This window comes from Phacochoerus africanus, chromosome 5 (assembly GCF_016906955.1).
Source record: "Phacochoerus africanus isolate WHEZ1 chromosome 5, ROS_Pafr_v1, whole genome shotgun sequence".
Lineage (NCBI taxonomy): Eukaryota > Metazoa > Chordata > Mammalia > Artiodactyla > Suidae > Phacochoerus > Phacochoerus africanus.
In genome coordinates, this window is record NC_062548.1 from 16,045,900 (window position 1) to 16,067,187 (window position 21,288).

General features: G+C 44.4%; 1 pseudogene; it reads right to left on the reverse strand.

Moving 5' to 3' along the window:
• Positions 1-20,084: 20,084 nt before the first annotated feature.
• Positions 20,085-20,478, reverse strand: LOC125128388 (thymosin beta-4, Y-chromosomal-like; annotated as a pseudogene).
• Between the last annotated feature and the right edge of the window lie 810 nt (positions 20,479-21,288).

The window sequence follows — 21,288 nt, forward strand, 5'->3', positions numbered from 1 at the left end:
GCACAATGAACGCATAGCGTGTGAGGTCAAACAAATAGGAAAAAGGGAAATGACATGACTAGGGATGTATGATTAGGTGGGAAAACTGGAAGAAGAAGGAGGGGCTTAACAGTGACAAAGACCATCTCCTTGGCCAAACTCTAGCCAGGCTCCTCTGAGCCTTATCTCCACGAGGTCTCAACCTTGGCTTCTCTCAACTACTGACTTTCAAAGGCTTAAACAGACACTAACACAGTTTCTGGCAGCAAAAGGCCATCCCTAGGGTGACCTCAGTCCCCTTAAAGCGCCTGCCTGAGAAAGCGCAAGGCTGCCAAGAGGATTTACTGTTTGTTGTAGCCACACCTGAAGATAGGCCCCTGGCTGCCCTTTCTTAGAGCAGGTGCTAAAAAGACCTGCCATCAGGCATCTTTCCTCTGTCCCTTTGAGATGTATATGTATCTGCTACAGCTCAGGGCCGTCTTTCTCAAGCACCTGAAAGCCATTCTTTTAAAATGTAATTATCAGGAAGGGCAGGGGCCCTGTCTCCCCTCTCTGGGCTTGGAGAGAGAATCCAACTTCAACAATTGCCAGTGAATAGATGCAGCTGGCGTAAGCAACAGCATTTGTTTATCCTAACCGAGCCTTATCAGCGTTCCCCTCCCCTCTCCGGATTTCCTCATCTTGATTTTACCCCACCCACTCACATCTGCACAAATCAAAATTCAAACTGGACCCTCTTCCTGGGTCACAGTAGTATACTGCTAGTTAAAACCTGTCCACAGCACTTGAACTAATATCTGGCTTTGTTTATCTCTGACATAAAAATGGGGGTGCGGAGGATAATGACAGCAGGGGTGCAAAGAGGGCTTCTGGGCGCTGAAGTCCTATTTCTGGACCAAAGTATTGATGCCACAAAGGGCTACTTGCTGTTGCGTCCTTGGATCCACGTTGGGTCCATATTTCTGAAGGTATGTTTTATGTCACCACTTTTAAAAAGGGTTAAAAAAGAAACTGCATAACTGGCTCTGCCCCTCCTGGGAAGGCTGGTGCTCAGTGAATGGCTTTCTAAGAATGTGAACACAAATGCTGCTCATTATTAGCTTCGGGAGAAAATCTGCTCGGACTTGGGTATTGCTAATGTGATTTACTGTAGGAGAATATAGATTTTTTGTGTATTTGTAGCTTTTTGAGAAGACGCTTGTATTAGATTTTCAACTTTTGAATCTTCCCACATACTTAATGGTATCTTTACATTTCTTAGAGTGTGTATTATAGTGGAGGAAACGTCCAGGGACTGGTATCCTGGTAACTCCTGGACTTTGAAGGAAGCTGCGTCTTGCTGTTATTCTTTGGTTTTTCTTTAATTAATCACCTCTTCTCAAGAACACACCAAAACCACAACTATGTGAACAACCACCAATGAGAAAGACTGAAACCTACCGGAGAAGCTCTTCTGCTGAGTCATGATGGAACCGAGCCCCCTTTCCCCCTTCTTCCCCCCACCCCGGTGCGAGGTAGGGGGACCTATGAGCTGGAGAATAATTACAGCGCAGAGGTTCCCTCCGAGGAGTGAGAGATCTGAGTCCACATCAAGCTTTTCAGCCCCAGGGATCCAGGGCCAAAACGAGAAGATGAGGGCCCAGAGCACTTGACTTTGAAGGTCAGCAGGTCTTAATTTCGAGAGCCCCTCAGGACTGACGGAAATAGAGCCATGCTCTTAAAGGGCACAAACAGTATCTCATGCATGCACACTGAGACCTGGGGCAAAAGCAAAAATTTGTTATGAACCTAGGCCTGACCTACCTGCTGGTCTTGGAGAGTCTCTTCCAGAGGCAGGACGGGTTACAGCCTCCCGTGGGGATGCAGGCACTGGCGGCAGCCACGTTTCTGAGCTCATCCAACACAGGGATGCTGATGCGGGCTGGCCCATCGTGGGACCCGCCCTCTAGCTCATTAAGGGCCAATCTTGCCCCATCTAACAGCCTGCAGGTGTCAGTTCTGGGAGCCTTGGGCCAAACAACTAGCTAACAAGTAACAGCCTCGCTCATCAGCAAAACTGCTGGGCTACTTAAAGGGTTCCTGGAGCCTACAGCTGCCTCTAGATGTGCCTCTAGACTCGGCCCTGCCTGCCAGTGGGCCAAGACCCAGCTCTACTCTCCGAGAATCAGGCTTTAATTTCAAAACCAGCCTCACCCACCAGGGGGCAGACATCAAGTGCAAGAAAACCATCCCACTTGTGGAAGGAGCCTGCCCACAGTAGGCTAGACTTTGTCCCTAGACCAGCTGGGCCCTGGTCCACCCTCTAGCAGTCAAATGCAAGTTTCAGGACACCCTGTACCCAACTGGGTCAGGAACTGGACATCCATCCCTAGCAATCTGACACTAACTCTGGGATCCCTGGGCCCTGCAGCCAGACTCCAGGACTTGGCTCTGCCTGTCCATAGTCAGGCACTAACCCCAGGACCCAACTTCACCCACCAATAGGGGGCTGGGGGAGCAACAGCTCCAACAGCCCAGAGTCTTCTGGATCCTGAATCTACCCACCAGTGAGCCAATACTAGCCTTGGAGCCCCCTGGGGTTCTACAGTCAGCTTCTCTGTGACCAGACCCTACTAACCAGCAGTCAGTAGCATCCACATAAGGCAGGGTCTGTCAACACATGGGGCCAGGGGCCAGCCAAGCCTACCAGATATATTTGCATTATAGGAGTCCCAGAAAGAGAAGAGAAAGAGAAAGGAGCTAAGAACATATATGAAAGCATAACACCTGAAAACTTCCCAAACCTGGGGAAGGAAATAGTCACCCAAGCCCAGGATGAAAAAAAGAGAAATGCACCAAGACACATTATTTAACAGGACAAAAATTAAAGAGAATGTTAAGAGCAGTAAGGGAAAAACAACAAAAACATACAAGGGAACTCCCATAAGGCTGTCAGCTGATTTTTCAGCAGAAACTCTGCAGGCCAGAAGTAAGTGACATAATATATTCAAAGTGATGAAAGGGAAAAACTAATAACCAAAAATATTTTACCCAGCAAGGCTCTCCTTCATGAGAAATCAAAAGCTTTACAGACAAGCAAAAGCTGAAAGAGTTCAGAACCACCAAACCAGCTTTATATTAAGGAACTTCTCTAGGCAAAAAACGAAATGGCTACAACTATAAATAAGAAAATTACAAAAGAGGAGAACTCACTGGTAAAGGCAAACCTACAATAAAGGCAGAGAATTGTCCACATGCCAAGCTAGTAGGGAGGTTAAAAGACAAAAGCAGTAAAAACATCTATAGCCATGACAAGCAGTTAAGGGATACACAAAACAATTAGATGTAAAATATGACATCAAAAACCATAATCATGAGGGGAGGAGAGTACAAACACAGGGTTTTAAAAATGTGTTTGAAATTAAGAGAAATTAAGAGATCAGCAACTTAATGTGCACTATATATATATACACTATGTATATAACTATATATACTATGTGTATAGTATGTATATAGCTATATATGTCTATGTGTGTATAAATATAACAATATATAGTATGTATATAACTATATATATATACTATGCATATAATACATATATAACTATACAAAATCTCATGGTAACCACGAACCAAAAATCTGCAATAGAGATACATAAAAAACAGGAAAAAGAATGCAAGCATAACACAAAAGATGATCAAATCAAAAGAGAAGGGGGCAAAAGAAGAAAGGGGAAAAAAAAGACGTATAGGAATTCTCTTGTGGCACAGTGGTTTAAGGATCTGGCATTGTCACTGCAGCAGTTTGGATGGCTGCTGTGGTATGGGTTTGATCCCTGGCCCAGGAACTTACACATGCTGCAGGCATGGCCAAAAAGAAGACAGACAAAAGCAATTCCAAGATAATTAATAAGTGGTAATAAGAACATACATCTCAATAATCCCATAAATGTGAATGGACTAAATGCTCCAACCAAAAGACACAGGCTGGTTGAATAGATACAGAAACAAGATCCATATATTTGCTGCCTACAAGTGACTGACTTCATATCTAGAGGATCTAGAGGAGATGGAAAAGGTATTTCATGCAAGTGGAAATCAAAAGCCAGAGGAGTTCCCGTCGTGGCGCAGTGGTTAACGAATCCAACTAGGAACCATGAGGTTGCGGGTTCGGTCCCTGCCCTTGCTCAGTGGGTTAACGATCCGGCGTTGCCGTGAGCTGTGGTGTAGGTTGCAGACGCGGCTCGGATCCCGCATTGCTGTGGCTCTGGCGTAGGCTGGTGGCTACAGCTCCGATTTGACCCCTAGCCTGGGAACCTCCATATGCCGCGAGAGCGGCCCAAGAAATAGCAACAACAACAACAAAAAAAGGCAAAAGACAAAAAAAAAAAAAGCCAGAGTAGCAATATTTAGACAAAATAGACTTTACGACAAAGACTGTTACACCCCAATGTTTATAGCAGCATTATTTATCATTGCCAAGCTCTGGAAACAACCTTAGTGCTTCCAAGCTCTGGAAGCAATCCAGATGAGTGGATTAGGTATATAAATACATATATATGTATACACCATATCTATTATTGTATGTCTATGTCTCTATCTATATTCTATCTACATACATACATACAATGGAATACCACTCACTCAGCCATGAAAAAGATGAGTGGATTAAGTATATAAATATATATATCATATCTGTTATTGTATATCTATATCTCTATCTACATTCCATCTATATACATACATACAATGGAATACCACTCAGCCATAAAAAAAGAATGAACTTTTGCCATTTGCAGCAGTTATGAATGGACTTGGAGGGCATTATGCTAAGTGAAATAAGTCAGACAGAGAAAGACAAATACTATATGATACCACTTATATGTGGACTCTAAAAAATACAGCAAATTAGTGAATAAGGCGAAAAAGCAGCAGACTCACCATAATAGAGAACAAACTCGTGGTTACCAGTGGGGAGAGGGAAGGGAGGGGGACAAGTTAGGGGTAGGGAAGAAAGGGCGGGTTTTTATGGGAGTCTATGAATTCATGTGTGTGAAACTTTTGAAAATGGTAAAGCACGATAGAATTTAGAGAATCTATCACTCAATATAATAAAATACATTTCTGAGTCAATAACTATATCAACCGTGCTTTCACCTCTGTGGACACACAATCAACAGCCATTACTTAACTGCTTCTATTCGTCCGCCCTCAAGTTTAACTAATAATATAAATTGAATTCATTGTAAGAATTCTTGGGTACTCCACCCTTTTCCAAACTTCTAGCTAGCATTCATTTCCTTCCTTTTCCTTCCAAGGCCAGACTTGGTCCCCAGCCCCAAACAACAAATAAACCTTGGACAAAGTTTCTAAAAATAGCCTTGGAATTTCCTTCTGGTGTATCATATGCCTTCAAGGCCATTAGAAGAGAAGCCTAGTCAAGATTCGTTCTGCAAAGACAAAGGAAGAAGGACTATTTGACTTTCAAATCCTCCCTTCCAACTGTGAGATTCTGCAGTTTCCAGATTAGACAGAATGAAGGATAGAACCCCGGCATTTACCCATTAAAGCAATGACGGGTAGGTCTAATTTGTGGTATCTCTAACTGATAGTTTGCATTTTAAGGTTAAGATATTTTATTGCTTCCAGATGGTCAGCTAACTTCCAGCCAGAGGAACATTACAGCAGAGTTTAAGAATAGCTATGATGCAAAGAGAGATTTTAATTATCATGTAAAGGATCTAATTAAAAAGACATACAGTAGTCGGCTTTTCACATGCTCGAGCCTATAAAAACCAGTAGTTTAAAAAATTACCTTAAGGAGGGAAGTGGAAAATTATTCAATCTGAAGTAGAGACACTTGAGGAATTTCTCAAATTAGGAAACTAGAATTAGGTTAACTGCTTGTTTCTAGACGCCTTGATTTCCACATTGTTCCTTGGATTATGACACAAAGTTGTGAAAGTTCTTTGAGTCTTTTTGCCCCTTCTTTTTTTTGCTGTTCATTTCCAGAATAAGGCAGATTCTCTTCAAGCAAGCAAGCAAGCAATGAATCAAGTTCTCAATCTCTGAACTTGACACCTGTTTAGATCCAGGTTTTTCCATTTACTGGGTGACCTTGGGCAAAGGACATTATCTCTCTGAGCCTCAGCTTCCTGGTCTATGAAATGATAAGCCCTCTCCTCAGGGTTTCAGGAGACAGTAAAAACTAGCCATGGTTATCTGCAGAGCTTTAGAATGTGCAACTATTCACAGATGCAGCCAAGAACTGTGGAAGACAGGTGACTTGTGGGAAGAATTCTACAGAAAGAGATTCTGCAAGGCACTGTCTTCTCTGTGACTTCCTCTCCCTCACTCCTGAGCTTTGCAGGACAGAAATATTTCACAAGAGGGGCAACGGTGTTTGCAGGAGGGATGAGCAGAGAGTCCTGTTGCAGGCGAGCTGAACTCTTTGGATTTCCTCATATGGAACCAGAAAGCTAGTGAACTGTGACACAGTATCCTTGAGTAAACACCATTTCCCTAACTTCCCTGCATGATACATCAAGACCTCCTGACCCACCCATCCTTTCCTAGGTTTGGCACCTTGGGACAGTGCTGGAACAAAAAGCCAAAGATGGCCAGCAAAACTCAATTTGAAACAGGTGCCGTCCATACTATTTAACTTCGTGGCCTCCAGTTATCTATTTTTGGGGTTTTTTTTTGGCTTTTTAAAAAAATTTTTTTCAAAAAAAAAACAAAAAACAAAAATGGAGTTCCCGTTGTGGTACAGCAAAAATGAATCCGACTAGGAAGCATGAGGTTGTGTGTTCGATACCTGGTCTCGCTCAGGGGGTTAAGGATCCAGTGTTGCCGTGAGCTGTGATGTAGTTCACATCCCGAGATGCAGCTCACATCCCGAGTTGCTGTGGCTGTGGTGTAGGCCGGCAGCTGTAGCTCTGATTCGACCCCTAGCCTGGGAACCTCCGTATGCCGTGGGTGTGGCCCTAAAAAGCAAAAAAAAAAAAAAAAAGAAATTGAACTATAGTTGATTTACAATTTCGTGTTTAATTTCAGGTGTACACCAAAGTGATTCAGTTGTGTGTGTGTATACGCACACATTCAGTTATATATATACATATATTCATATATATACACACATACACATGTATGAATATATATATTCTGCATATGGTGGTTCCCAGGGTAGGGGTTGAATTGTAGCTATGGCTGCCAGCCTACGCCACAGCCACAGCAATGCAGGATCCGAGCCACGTCTGCAACCTACACCACAGCTCACAGCAATGCCAGATCCTTAACCACTGAGTGAGGCCAGGGATCGAACCTGCAACCTCATGGGTCCTTGTCAGATTCATTTCTGCTGTGCCACGACAGGAACTCCTGAATATATACATTCTTTTTCAGATTCTTTTCTGTTATAGGTTATTACAAGATATTGAATATAATTTCCTGTGCTATAGGGTAGGTCCTTGTTTTTTATCTATTTTATGTATAGTAGTGTGTATCTTTTAATCCCAAACTCCTAATTTATTCCTCTCCCCTCCCGTTTCCTTCTTGGTAGCTATTAGTTTTTTTTCTTTCTAAAAAAATTTTTTATTAAAGTATAGTCGATTTACAATGTTCTGTCAATTTCTGCTGTACAGCAAAGTGACCCAGTCATACTTATGTATACATTCTTTTTCTCATATTATCTTTTTATAAGTTTGTTTTCTTTTCGGCCATACCCGAGACATGCGGAAATTCCTGGGCCAGGAATCAAACCCACGCCACAGCAGTGACAATGCTGAACCCTTAACCTGCGGAGCCACCAGGGAGCTCCCATAAGTTTGGGGTTTTTTTTTCTGTGAGTCTGTTTCTGTTTTGTAAATAAGTTCCTTTATATCAGGCCTCCAATTGTCTTAAAGTCGCCATAACCCTCCCCACACTTCCTCTTCTTTCTTCCGGTTGGAACTTGACCAAGGGAATTCATTTAACTTGAAAATACCTGAGGGCTCCACATATGTCAATCTCATTCTCGAAGGCTGATGTTTCTATAGCCCAGGCTCCTTATAGCTCTGCTAAGTGCAGTGAGGCTTGGCCAGATGTTATGAAAGAGAAAAAAAATCCCTTCTCCGGTTTCTCCATGTTGGAAAGCCTAATTTATTTGACACCCAGCCTTCCTCTTGTTAAGCCTAAGCCAACTTGACAGCTGACCCACAATCTGAAGAATCTTTAAATTTCTGAAGGGGAGATGGATGGAAGCCGGAGGGATCATTGTGAAAGAATGAGGCATGGCTTCCCTTCCTATAAATCAGTGGGTCACAGCTCAGACAGTCCATATTCTAGGCTAGGTAAGACTCCAAAAGCGGAAAGTTGGTGCTGGTCAAGGGATGTCTAATCTGTTACTGGAGTAACTGCGATAGCCTTGCCTGCATTCCAATGGGAGCTATAGGTACCTAAACTCCCCAGAATGTCTTTTTAATTATTTCCACCCTTTCTTCCTTCCTTCTGGGTATGTTCAGAGGTCAGATGTAGGAGAATGAGAAGATTTCTAGCCTATACTTCTCCCGACCGCAAGAAACAAAGTACAGAGAACTAACTAAATACGCCAGAGGTAAGCACACCCAGAAGCCCGGACTAGTCCACTCAAGCATTGCGGACAATCAGGCTCTGAGAACTAGAATAACTAGTTCTTATAACTGTGAGAGGTGAAGTCACTGTCCACTGGCAATTACCTGGTAATGTGGAACCTGTGTCTAGAATATATAAACCACCCTTACAGCTCAATACGATAATAAGCAATCCATTTAAAAATAGGAAAAAGAGGGAGTTGCCATTGTGGCTCAGTGGGAACGAACCCAACTAGTATCCATGAGGATGTGGGTTCCATCCCTGGCCCTGCTCAGTGGGTTAAAGGATCCAGTGTTGCCATGAGCTGTGGTGTAGGTCGCAGATGTGGCTTGGATACTCTGTGTCTATGGCTGTGGTGTAGGCTGGCAGCTGCCGCTCCAATTCGACCCCTCACCTGGAACTTCCATATACTGCGGGTGCAGCCCTAAAAAATTAAATAAAATAAAATAAGGCAGCCATTAAAAAATATTGTTTTATACCCTCTAGAATGGCTTCATCTTAGGCATTAGACTGACCATATGGAGTATTGATGAGGATGTAGAAAAGCTGAGTGTTCTGTGTGTTCCTGATGGAAATATAAAGTGGTATAGACAGAGTCCCTGTGGTGGCTCTGCGGTTAATGAATCTGACTGTTATTCATGAGGACTCAGGTTCGAGCCCTGGCCTCGCTCATTGGGTTAAGACTCTGGTGTTGCCATGAGCTGTGGTGTAGGTCACAGAAGTGGCTCAGCTCCGGTGTTGCTGTGGCTGTGGCGTAGGCTGAGGGCTACAGCTCTGATTAGACCCCTAGCCTGGGAACCTCCATGTGCTGCAGGTGTGGCCCTAAAAAGACAGTACAATAAAATAAAATAAAATAAAATAAAATAAAATAAAATAAAATAAAATAAAATAAAATGGTGCAGCCACTCTGGAAACCAGTTTGGCAGTTTCTGATGAAGTTAAACATACGCTTACCATATCTTTTAGCAATTCCTCTTCTAGGGATTTACCCAAGAGAAAAACATATGTCCACTCAAAGACGTGTATATGAATGTCCATAATAGTTTGATTTAAACTAGCCAAAGCTGGAAACAACCTGACTTCCATGAACAGATGAATGAATAAAAAAATTAGAATATTTCTTTTTAAGGAAATCTTACCAAGTAAGAGAGAGAAGAATGAAATATTCATACATGTTACAGTGTAAATGCATGGGAAACAATTATTCTGAGTGAAAGAAGTCAGACCAAATATGAGTACATATTCTATAATTTTATTTATACAGAAAGCAAACTCGGTGTTTTCTCTAGAGGGTCATGTGGAAACTTTGGGGGGGGGTGATAAAAATATTCTCTATCTGGTAAGGAGATGTTGCCATCTGCGAATATGGTTGAGCCTGGAGAACTTTAGGCTAAGTGAAGTAAACCAGACTGAGAAAATTAAAACCTGCATGATCTCACTAAAATGTGGAATCAACCAAGTTGAATATATAGAAACATAGAGTAGAACAATGGTTACCAGGAGTGGGGAGGTGGGGGAAATGGGGAGATATTGTTCAAAGTGTACGAAGTTACAGTTCTGTAGCTTGTACGTCTGGGAATCTAATGCTCAGCATGGCGACTGTGGTTAGCGACACCACACTGGGTACTGGAAATTTGCTAAAAAGAGGAGATTTCTGTTCCTCTCATCACACAGAAAATATGTAAGATATATTAATTAGCTCGACTATAGTAATCATTCCACTCTCTGTATGTATATCAAATCATTATGGAAGTTCCTGTCATGACTCAGCAGAAACGAATCTGACTAGGATCCATGAGGATGCAGGTTCCATCCCTGCCCTCGCTCAGTGGGTTAAGGATCCAGTGTTGCAGTGAGCTGTGGTGTAGGTTGCCGATGTGGCTAGGAACTGGCATTGCTGTAGCTTGGTGTAGGCCAGTGATATGGCTCCGGTTTGACCCCTAGTTTGGGAACCTCCATATGCCATGGGTGTGGCCCTAAAAAGACCAAAAAAAAAAAATTATGTAGTACACCTTAAATATATAGAATTTTAAAATAAAATAAAATAGATAACTAAAATATTTTTTGTTTTGAAAGTGGTAGTATTATTATGAATGCATATATTTGTTAAAATTCATTGATGTGTACCCTTAAAGCAGATACCTTTTTATTTTTTTTTGGCTGCACCCTCAGCTTGCAGAAGTTCCTGGACCAGGGATCAAAACCATGCCACAGCAGTGACAATGTCAAGTCAACCACTAAGCCACCAGGGAACTCCAACAGGTATCTTTTATTACAGTAATTTAGCATCAATACAATTGATTTTCATAGAGAATAGGAAAGCACAACTCTGAACCCAAACCCGTCAACACAACCAACAATATTGCTAAGACTTCCTAGGAGGCTGAGGAGTTACCACGGGAGAGCAGGAACCTAAACTCATGGCGGGAAGGCAAATCAGGTGTGCCAAAGCAGAAATTGTGCACGTTTCTTCAGGAAGATTTTATTTCCCCAGGGGAATGTCCCCCTGCCTAGCAGTTTGCCCGCAGCTGTCTTTTTTCAACTAAAACAGTGGTCTGGCTGGTAAAGATTGAAGGACAGACGGTGGTTAGGTGGTTCTTTATAAAATCACATCCGCCAAGCTAAGAGTAAAACCAGGTTACTTGTAAGTGGCAGCTGATAAAGGGAAATCCGGAGTTTCTGAACTCAGAAGATGTCAGCTAACCTGCTTCTTATAGGTGTGCACTGAGACATGCTCTCGTGGGCCTGGGAGGCAGGGGCCAGATGTGATGTTGGCTTTATAGAGATCCATAAAGAAATTCTCCTGTGTCTTGGGCTCCAATAGGCTTTTATCTTTTATCAGATTCAAATATCTCCTTCATTCTTTTTTTTTTTTAATATATAGGAATAAAAGCCTGTAGGTACAACAGCAAACACAAATAAAACTCTTGTGGAAATGCTCCATATTTCAGGCTGAAGAATATAAACAAGGGCCCCTGTGGGTCAGCCTTATGACCCTTTCAAACCAGAGGCTGTCCATTTATGTCTTCAGTTTATTCATTCACTCACTTCTTCGGCTAATATGCATTTTGAACCTACCTCATGCCCAGTGTCCAAAAGACAGAACATGGTCCTGAGTTTAAATCTCTGAGTGCATTTGGAGACAGAAATGTGAGCAAATGATCACAATGCAAAATGATCACCGAGGTGAGTGTTCATAGAGCACAGACCGAGGAGCAACACAGTCGAGGGAATTAGGAAGATTTTTTGCACCCACACGTGCACACACACACACACACACACACACACAGATACTCATCTGACAGAGATGCCAAGGGCCGGTTTGGTAAGAAATCTCTGGGAGTTCCCGTTGTGGGCCAGGGGGTTATGAATCCGACTAGTATCCATGAGGATGCAGGTTCCACCCCTGGCCTTGCTCGGTGGGTTAAGGATCCAGCATGGTTGCAAGCTGCAGGATAGGTGGCAGATGCAGCTTGGATCCCAAGTTGCTGTGGCTGTGGTGTAGGCTGGCAGTTTCAGCTCTGATTCAACCCTTAGCCTGGGAACCTCCATATACTGCAGGTTCGGCTCTGAAAAGATACAAAGAAATCTCTGACCTTCGACATTCCCTTTAAACAATCCACAGTGAGTTTATCATCCGTGGAGTTCCCTAAAGCTGTCTGAGGCTGAAAGTAATAGAAAAAAAGGGAGTTCCCGTCGTGGCGCAGTGGTTAACGAATCTGACTAGGAACCATGAGGTTGCGGGTTCGATCCCTGCCCTTGCTCAGTGGGTTAACGATCCGGTGTTGCCGTGAGCTGTGGTGTAGGTTGCAGACGCGGCTCGGATCCCATGTTGCTGTGGCTCTGGCATAGGCCAGCGGCTACGGCTCCGATTCGACCCCTAGCCTGGGAAACTCCATATGCTGTGGGAGTGGCCCTAGAATAGGCAAAAAGACAAAAAAAAAGTGATCGAAAAAAAGGAGTGCAGTTGCTTTGAGTGTTTCCAGTTCTGGGGTGAAGAGGATGGGCAACTTTATTTTCATCATTCCTACTGAGGCACAGACCGTCTTCTGATAGGAAGGAAACAGCACTTTGGTATAATTTATTCATCCATCTTATTTATTGATGTGTGTGGAAGAAGTTATTGATTGCAATCATGTAATTACACAGAAGCAGTTCCCCAAATCTACAAGATGCTTGGACTTAGTTTCATCCTTCTTGACTTCCATTCTTTGTTCTGGCTTTCCTTTCTTCCTTTTTTTCTTTGCAATACCTTCAACCCTCTTGTCCTTCTAGGCAAACAGATCAATAAAAAAACACTACTTGATGGAATTCCTGTCATGGCTCAGCCGTAATGAACCCGACTCATATCCATGAGGATGAGGGTTCCATCCCTGGCCTTGCTCAGTGGGTTAAGGATCTGGCGTTGCTGTGAGCTGTGATGTTAAGTAGCAGACGTGGCTCAAATCTTGCATTGCTGTGGCTGTGGTGTTGGCCGGCGGCTACTGCTCTGATTGGACCCCTAGCCTGGGAACTTTCATATGCCTTAAGTGTGACCCTAAAAAGACAAAATAAATAAATAAATGAAATGTCCCTTGCAAATTTTGAAATGGCATTCTGAAAAATTTAGATTAATACGAGCTCCATATGCTGTGGGGTGGCCAAAAAAGAAAAATAAATAAATAAATTAAAAAGGCTGGCTCTTCCACTTACCAGTTACTGAATATCTCTGTACCTCAGTTCTCCCAGGAGTTACCTGGGCATGATAATAATAGAACCTACGTTACTGGACCCTTATGAGGATTAGCATGAATTAACATATGTAAAACATTTAGTAAGTTAAAACACATATTAAATGTACAACACATAGTGAATGCCTAATAAAGTTTGCTTTTTTACTTTGTGGCTATCATTCTCTAAAACGCAATTCATTGAGAAGAAACGAGAGTTAATTTAGTCGAAAAATTATGTAGATAATAATACAGTTGATACGTAAACATGAAAAGAAGGTAAATATATCCATTTGGTAAATATATCCCAACATTCAGTGGCTTAAAGTACAAGAAGTGGATTATTTTCTTCACAATATATGATGTTTCTGATTAGCGAGTGGACTTGCTCCATGGAGTGTTTCAGGGCCCCAGGTTCCCTTAGAATGGAGGCTCTTCCTGCCCCTTTGGGTCTCGTCATCGCCTGCATGGTCAAGGAAGAAGAAGGTGGGTTGTCTTTTCCAGCTGATAGAAAAGGTAAAGACGGGAGTTCTCGTTGTAGCTCAGCAGTAACAAACCCAACTAGTAACCATGACAATGCAGGTTCGATCCCTGGCCTGGCTCAGTGGGTTAAGAATCCAGCATTGCTGTGAGCTTTGGTGTAGGTCACAGACTTGGCTTGGATTCCATGTTGCTGTGGCGGTGGTGTAGGCCAGCAGCTGCAGCTCTGATTTGGACCCCTAGCTTGGGAACTTCCATATGCTATGGGTGCAGCCCTAAAAAGACAAGGAAGAAAGAAAGAGAGAGAGAGAGAGAGAGAGAGAGAGAGAGAGAGAGAGAGAGAGAGAGAGAAAGAAAGAAAGAAAGAAAGAAAGAAGAAAGAAAGAAAGAAAGAAGAAAGAAAGAAGAAAGAAAGGGAAAGGAAGAGAAGGAAAAGGTAAGAGCAGAGCATAAAAGATGCCCACAGCTGTCTTAAAGTCCCTGGGCCAGAAATGGCCACATCTCTTTAGCTCACACTCCTTTGGCTAAAACTTACCTGTTCATGCCTAACTGCCAAGGGAGACCAGGAAGAGGAGTGCAGCTGGGCCCAGGTTTAGATGGACAGCTAGCTGACTCTGAGTGTAAATGACTGAAGTTTGGGAAATACTGCTCTTGGGATTGGTGGTGGGATTCTTCTTAAGACCAGAGCCAAGGAGCAAGACGGTAGATAAGGAATTCCCTGTGATGGGGAAGAGCCAAAGAGTTTTAGGTCCACAGGTAGCTAATACTGAGTTTTACTTTTCTCCCATCTCCATTGAAATCCCCACGGTACACTCTGCTTACAGAAAACCTGTTACATACAATGGCTTTGACTTGAAGGTGCCTGGGGCATAAAGGATGAGGCTGTGATGGGCAGAATAACTCCCCCATAAACCCCACAAAGATACCATCACCCTAATTCCCAGAACCCAGGAATGTATTAGTTTACAGGGTGCAGAGACCTTACAGGTATAATTAAGATTAAAGATCTTGAGGAATTCTCATCATGGCTCAGGGGAAATGAATCCAACTAGCATCCATGAGAATGCGAGATTTATCCCTGGCTTCACTCAGTGGGTTAAGGATCCGGCATTGCCATGAGCTGTGGTGTAGGTCACAGAGGCAGCTTGGATCCTGCGTGGCTGTGGCTGTGGCTGTGGTGTAGGCTGGCAGGTACAGCTCCAATTCCACCCCTAGCTGGGAACTTCCCTATGCTGCGGGTGTGGCCCAACAAAAAAAGACACACGCAAAAAAAGATTAAAGACCTTGAGAGGGGAGAGTGTTCTGGATTTTTCAGGTGGGGCCAGTCTGATCAAAGGAGTCCTCATAACAGAAAATATTTTCTGTGCTGGTTAGAGAACCGGAGAGAAATGGCCATGGAAGAACTCCGCCTGCCGTTGCTGGATTTGAAGGTGGAGGAAAGAGCCATGAGCCAAGGAATGCGGGCATCCTCGGGAGGCCAGAAAAGGCAGCAGCCTGGATTCTGACTTAAAGTCTCAAAGAAGATCGTCCTGCCAAGATCTTGATCTTAATCAAATGAGATCCATGTTGGTCGAGCTTCTGATTCACAGGACTGGGGGATAAATCTGTGTTGTTCTAAATCTCTACGTTTATGCTGATTTTTCAGGGCGGAAATAGAAAACGAATACAGGGACCTATGCTCTTGGTTGAGAAGAAATGCCAAAGATGGGCATGGATCCTGAAAAAGATACTGCCCTGGGGAACCAAGGGTTATGAGCATCAGGTGACAAGGTTGGCCAGGTTAAGATGAGTATCCCCGAGAATCGTACCCTTAGGAGGACAGCCAGAGGCCACTGGTCTTCCTAGAGCAACTGCAACAGAAGATGTTAAAGGAAAGGCTAACCCAGGAGTCTGGAGAACTTGGGGACCATCGAATTGCACGTCCTTGGCCATGGAGTAAGTTAAGGATGGCCAAGGTAAAACCCCGCAAACTCCTCTTCGTCCCAGAAATTCCACCTACACCATGAGAGCGCCAGTAACCTTAGGCTTTTCCAAAATACTTGCAGAATGTGTGGGGCTGTTCCACATGAACTATCAAAAAACCAACAAACAAAAAAACATGCTTTTCTGGGTATGTTCTGTAAATGAGTTGTTGCATTCAGCAAAATAACCCAAGAAGCTATTTTCAAAGGCTACCTCTGGAGGCTTCATGGAACCTACCCTGCCGAGCTAGTCTTGAGGCCAAGCCACTACCCCCAGGAGAGAGGTCCTTGCTCTTTATCAACAAGCAGATATGTAACAAGAAAGGCATTGTGGGAGGTACGGATGCACATTTCGTGTGGCTCTGGTGTGGAAGTCAGGTTGTGGACAGAGCAAGCACAGTCCTTGAAAAAGAGAATGAGAATCTACGGTTTAATAAATGCCTCCAGTTTGCTCTTCTCTGACCCCAAGTACCCACACCTGCTCTTGGTTACTGGCCCAGGACTTGCCAGGTGGACCAGAGCTGGCACGAGGGCTGGGTGGAGTCCAGGAGTGGGGGGTGGGGAGTGGGGCTGAGGCCCCTTGGGTTGGAGGGGCTTTGTTGCTGCCCCTTTCATGGATGGTTCCAGCCCCTGGTCGTCCCTTTTTTTTTTTTTGTCTTTTTGCTATTTCTTTGGGCCACTCCCGCGGCATATGGAGGTTCCCAGGCTAGGGGTCCAATCGGAGTTGTAGCCACCAGCCTACGCCAGAGCCACAGCAACGCAGGATCCGAGCCGAGTCTGCAACCTACACCACAGCTCACGGCAACGCCGGATCGTTAACCCACTGAGCAAGGGCAGGGACCGAACCCGCAACCTCATGGTTCCTAGTCGGATTCGCTAACCACTGCGCCACGACGGGAACTCCAGGTCATCCCTTTTCTTTCTGTGTTGCCTGGTTCCCTCCAGCCAGGGTCCTCCTGATCCATGTCAGCATCACACAGCATCTAGGTGAGTAGATGAGAGACATTCCAATATTTTATTTCTGTGCACCCACTTTGCAAGCCACTGCTGCTCCGGGTCAGAGGAGTAGATCCTGGGGTGTGGGGTGTGGCCTACATCTCTCTGACAGGTGGACCTACTCTTCCTTAGTTGTAGAAATTTTAATGAGAGTAATGAAAACCAACCTTTATTAAGGGAGGAGAGGCGGAAATACAAACAATGGCCAGACCCTATGTGACCAAAAATCTCTGACCCAAAAGCTCTCCAGCCACCAGCCTGGGAAACCCAACCATGGGCTCAAGATGGTCAGGACCTGGTCACTAATGGCCAGCATCCCTAATACATATTTTTTTCTTTTTCAGCCGCCCCTGTGGCATATAGAAGTTCCCAGGCCAGAGAATGAATCTGAGCCAGAGCTGCAACCTATGCCACAGTTGCAGCAATGCTGGATCCTTAACCCATTGCATCTTGCTGGGGATCCAGCCGGCACCTCCACAGAGGCAAGGCAGATCATGAACCCACCAGCCACAGCTTCCCCTAATTTTTGTTCCCACTTCCAATTTAGGACCAGTCAAAGAAAGAGATTTGCTCCCTTAGCCAATGGCAGAGGAAGCCCCCTTCTAGTTATCCTGCCTCTACCTTCCCCAGACCAATAGTCTTCTACCAGGGCATATCTGAGAGCCATCCCTTTTTGCACTATAAAGCCCTCCTCTCCTCCACCTGCCTTTGAGTCTCTGCCAAACACAAGTGATGTTGGCTGACTCCCATGCAATAGAAAGCACTGAATAGGGTTAACGATCCGGCGTTGCCGTGAGCTGTGGTGTAGGTTGCAGACGCGGCTCAGATCCCGCGTGGCTGTGGCTCTGGCGGAGGCCGGCGGCTACAGCTCTGATCTGACCCCCTAGCCTGGGAACTTCCATATGCCGCGGGAGCAGCCCAAGAAATAGCAAAAAGACAAAAAAAAAGAAAAGAAAAGAAAAGAAAAGAAAAGAAAACACTGAATATACAGCCTCCTTTGCTTGACCACCTTGGATGGTCTTTGTTTATTTCCACAGTGATTATTGCATATCCCCAGCCCCATGCTGGGTGATTTACATGTATTTATCCTGGCAACTTCGTGAGGTAGTATTTTGGATATTATTCCTGTGTTACAGCTGGAGAAACAGATGATACCCAGAGAAGTTAGGTAACTTGCTCAGAATCACACAGATAATTAATAAGCAGCAAGGCCGGGCTGATGGGTATGCAGTGGCTGGAACACAGTGCAGCCCTCAGCACACTCAGCGGCTTGGTCTCGCTCTGTTTATTGATGATCCCTCAAAGCCTTTCCTCCACGTTACTGTGAATCCTTGAAGTGGGGGAAAGGAAGGGGAAGGGATGAATTCATATCTCTTTTTTTTTCTTTAAAAAAAACTCTAGTGAAATAAGCCAGACAGAGAAAGACTAATACTATATGATCTCTTATATGTGGAATCTGAAAACAAAAACATGGAGTTCCCAGGTGGCACAGCGGGTTAAGGATCTGGCATTGTCACTACTGTGGCTTGGGTTGCTGTTGTGGTACGGGTTCAGTTCCTGGCCTGGGAACTTCCACATGATGCGAGTGTGGCCAAAAACAAACCCAGCCCCCCCCAACCCAAAACCCAGAATCACAAATACAGAGAACAGATTGGTGATTGCCAGAGGCGGGGTGCGTGATGGGGGAAGCGGGGGAAAGTAGTCAAAGGGTACACACTTCCAGTTTTAAGAAAAATAAGTCATGGGGGTGTGGTGTACAGCACAGTGACTAGAGTTAATAATACTCTTGTGTATTTTTTTTTTTTTTTTGCCATTTCTTGGGCTGCTTCCGTGGCATATGGAGGTTCCCAGGCTAGGGGTCAAATCAGAGCTGTAGCTGCCAGCCTACGCCAGAGCCACAGCAACGTGGGAGCCGAGCCACATCTTCAACCTACACCACAGCTCACGGCAACACCAGATCCTTAACCCACTGAGCAAGGCCAGGGATCGAACCCACAACCTCATGGTTCCTAGTCGGATTCGCAACCACTGAGCCACGAGGGGATCTCCTGTTTGTTTGTTTGTTTGTTTTTGTTTTTGTCTTTTTGCCTTTTCTTGAGCCGCTCCCAGGGCATATGGAGGTTCCAGGCTAGGGGTCGAATCCAAGCTGTAGTCACCGGCCTACGCCACAGCCACAGCAACGAAGGATCCGAGCCAAGTCTGCAACGTACACCACAACTCACGGCAAGGTCAGATCCTTAACCCACTGAGCCAGGCCGGGGATCAAACCTGTACCCTCATGGATACTAGTTGGATTCGTTTCTGCTGCACCACAACAGGACCTTCCTGTTTTGTATATTTGTATGTTGCTAAGAGAGAAGATCTTAAAAGTTCTCATCACAGGAAAAATAATTTGTAATTCTGTATGGCGTTGGATGTTAACTAGACTTCTTGGTGAGCCTTTCACAGTATAAACACATACTGAATCATGATATGGTACACCTGGAACTAACATGCGGGTGTATGCCAATCACATCTCAACTTAAAAAATCAAATAACTCCAGGATCTGCGGCAATGGTTAGGGTTTTATGAGACTGAAGACTCCAATTCTCTGCTTCTGGCAATGGTAAACAGATCGGCAAAACCTCTGTAGAAAGATGAACCCTGGTTTTCCTTGATGAACATCCAAGTATTTTTAACATCAGTGATGGGTTAAGGTGAGATATGAGAGGCTTTTAACAGGCAATCAAAGGCAAACACAGACAAGTAAGGGCTGCATATCATGTGAGCCATGGTTGATGAGTGAAAAATGTATTTGGAATCAAAATCCTTGATGAACTTTGGGCTGAAACACATCAATCTTCTTCCTTTCAGTTTGCTAAACAAACATACTAATAAACCTCTTTTGCAAAATATCTGTAGTTTAACTGAATTTTATTTTTTTCTTTTTATGGCAGCACCTGCGGCATACAGAAGCTCCCAAGCTAGGGGCTGAATCAGAGCTGCAAGGTGCAGGCCTGTGCCATAGCCATAGCAACATGGGATCCAAGCTGCACTGCAAACTTTGTTGCAGCTTGAGGCAACACTGGATCCTTAACCCACTGACCATGGCCACGGATTGAACCTGCATCCTCCTGGACACAATGTAGGGTTCTTAACCCACTGAGGATTGAACCTGCATCCTCCTGGACACAATGTAGGGTTCTTAACCCACTGAGCCACAATCAGAACTCCAAAACTTCTTATTTTATTTTATTTTGTTCACATGTTAAAACTCTTCATTTGCATATTTAAAAAACTGTGCATTCCAATAGTTAAAATCATTTGAGCAACAACAAAATGGCACTCCGCTTAAACTGCATTTTACAGCCTGCAGGGCACCTTGGACCAGCTAGCTTTTCACTCTAAATTCCACCCAGCTTCCTCCTTCACCAACATGCAAGTTCTTTTCCTTCCCTGCCAGCCACACAGGCAGAGGGGAGAGGCAGGCGCAGCCTTCGTGTCAGTAGTTCTCCATTCTTTGATGTGCAAAGGGGCAGCACAGTCATTTAAACCTGATCCAACCTCTTTGCATCTTACAAAGTTCAACAGCTAAAAGAAGTAAAATAAGAAGGCAATGTCTGTGGAATGTACAGTGCACACTGGCGGCATGGGCCTCTCTATATGACTTGCCTGCTTGCTTCTCCTGTTCTTTTTAAGCCAGTGGATTTTTCTCGTGTTTCTGTCGTCTTCAATTTCGACTTACTGAATTTCTCAATCTCAGCCACACGGGGTTTGTCAGACATGGTTGCAGAGGAAGTGGAGCAAGGCTTGAGCAAGAAGAATCCAGTCTATGCAGGGGCCACTGCCGAGGGCCCCACATTTCTTAAAGTTGGGAACTGATGTGCTTCTCGGTAACAGGTGGCATAAAAGCCAGATCCCGTGGTGAGCAGGCCACACAGCCGCTAAGGTCTAATTTTGTTGGTTTTCCTAGCTGGATCGAGGGCAAATGGTGTGTAGACAGATGGCAGTCTTTGATTGAGGGAAGTCACCTACCCCTCCGAGAACCTCCGAATGTGGGGCAACTGATGACTCTGTAAATGGGTCCTTTAATCTTTGTGCAAATAGTTTAAGCGGCTAGGTGTGCTCCTTTGGCAGAAGCTATTTAGTTCCATTCAGCAGGCAGAAGCTATTTAGTTCCATTCCTTCCCATCAGTGTAAACTTCATTCATACAAGCATGTTGGCTTTAGTCCAGAGTTTTCTTTCTTCCATCAAGTTATGTGAGCATCCGGAGAGCTCCGTCAACCTTGTGTGTCTTGGCACCACTGAGTTCATAAGCAGCTGGCATACAATAAATATATCCGGCTGATTATGTTTTTGCGTATCTAACATCTGCCAGGCAGGTTCTTCAATTTTTGGTGGCAGTGACCACATTGGGAATCTGATGGAAGTTATGAGTCTTTCCTCCTGAGAAATGCCCGTATGACACACACACACACACACACACACACACACACATTTTTACATCTGATTAAGGGGTGTTTATGGACTACTGAATTCTACTTCAGACACCTCTGGGGAGAGGAGCTGATTAGGGACACGGAATGGTGGGTTT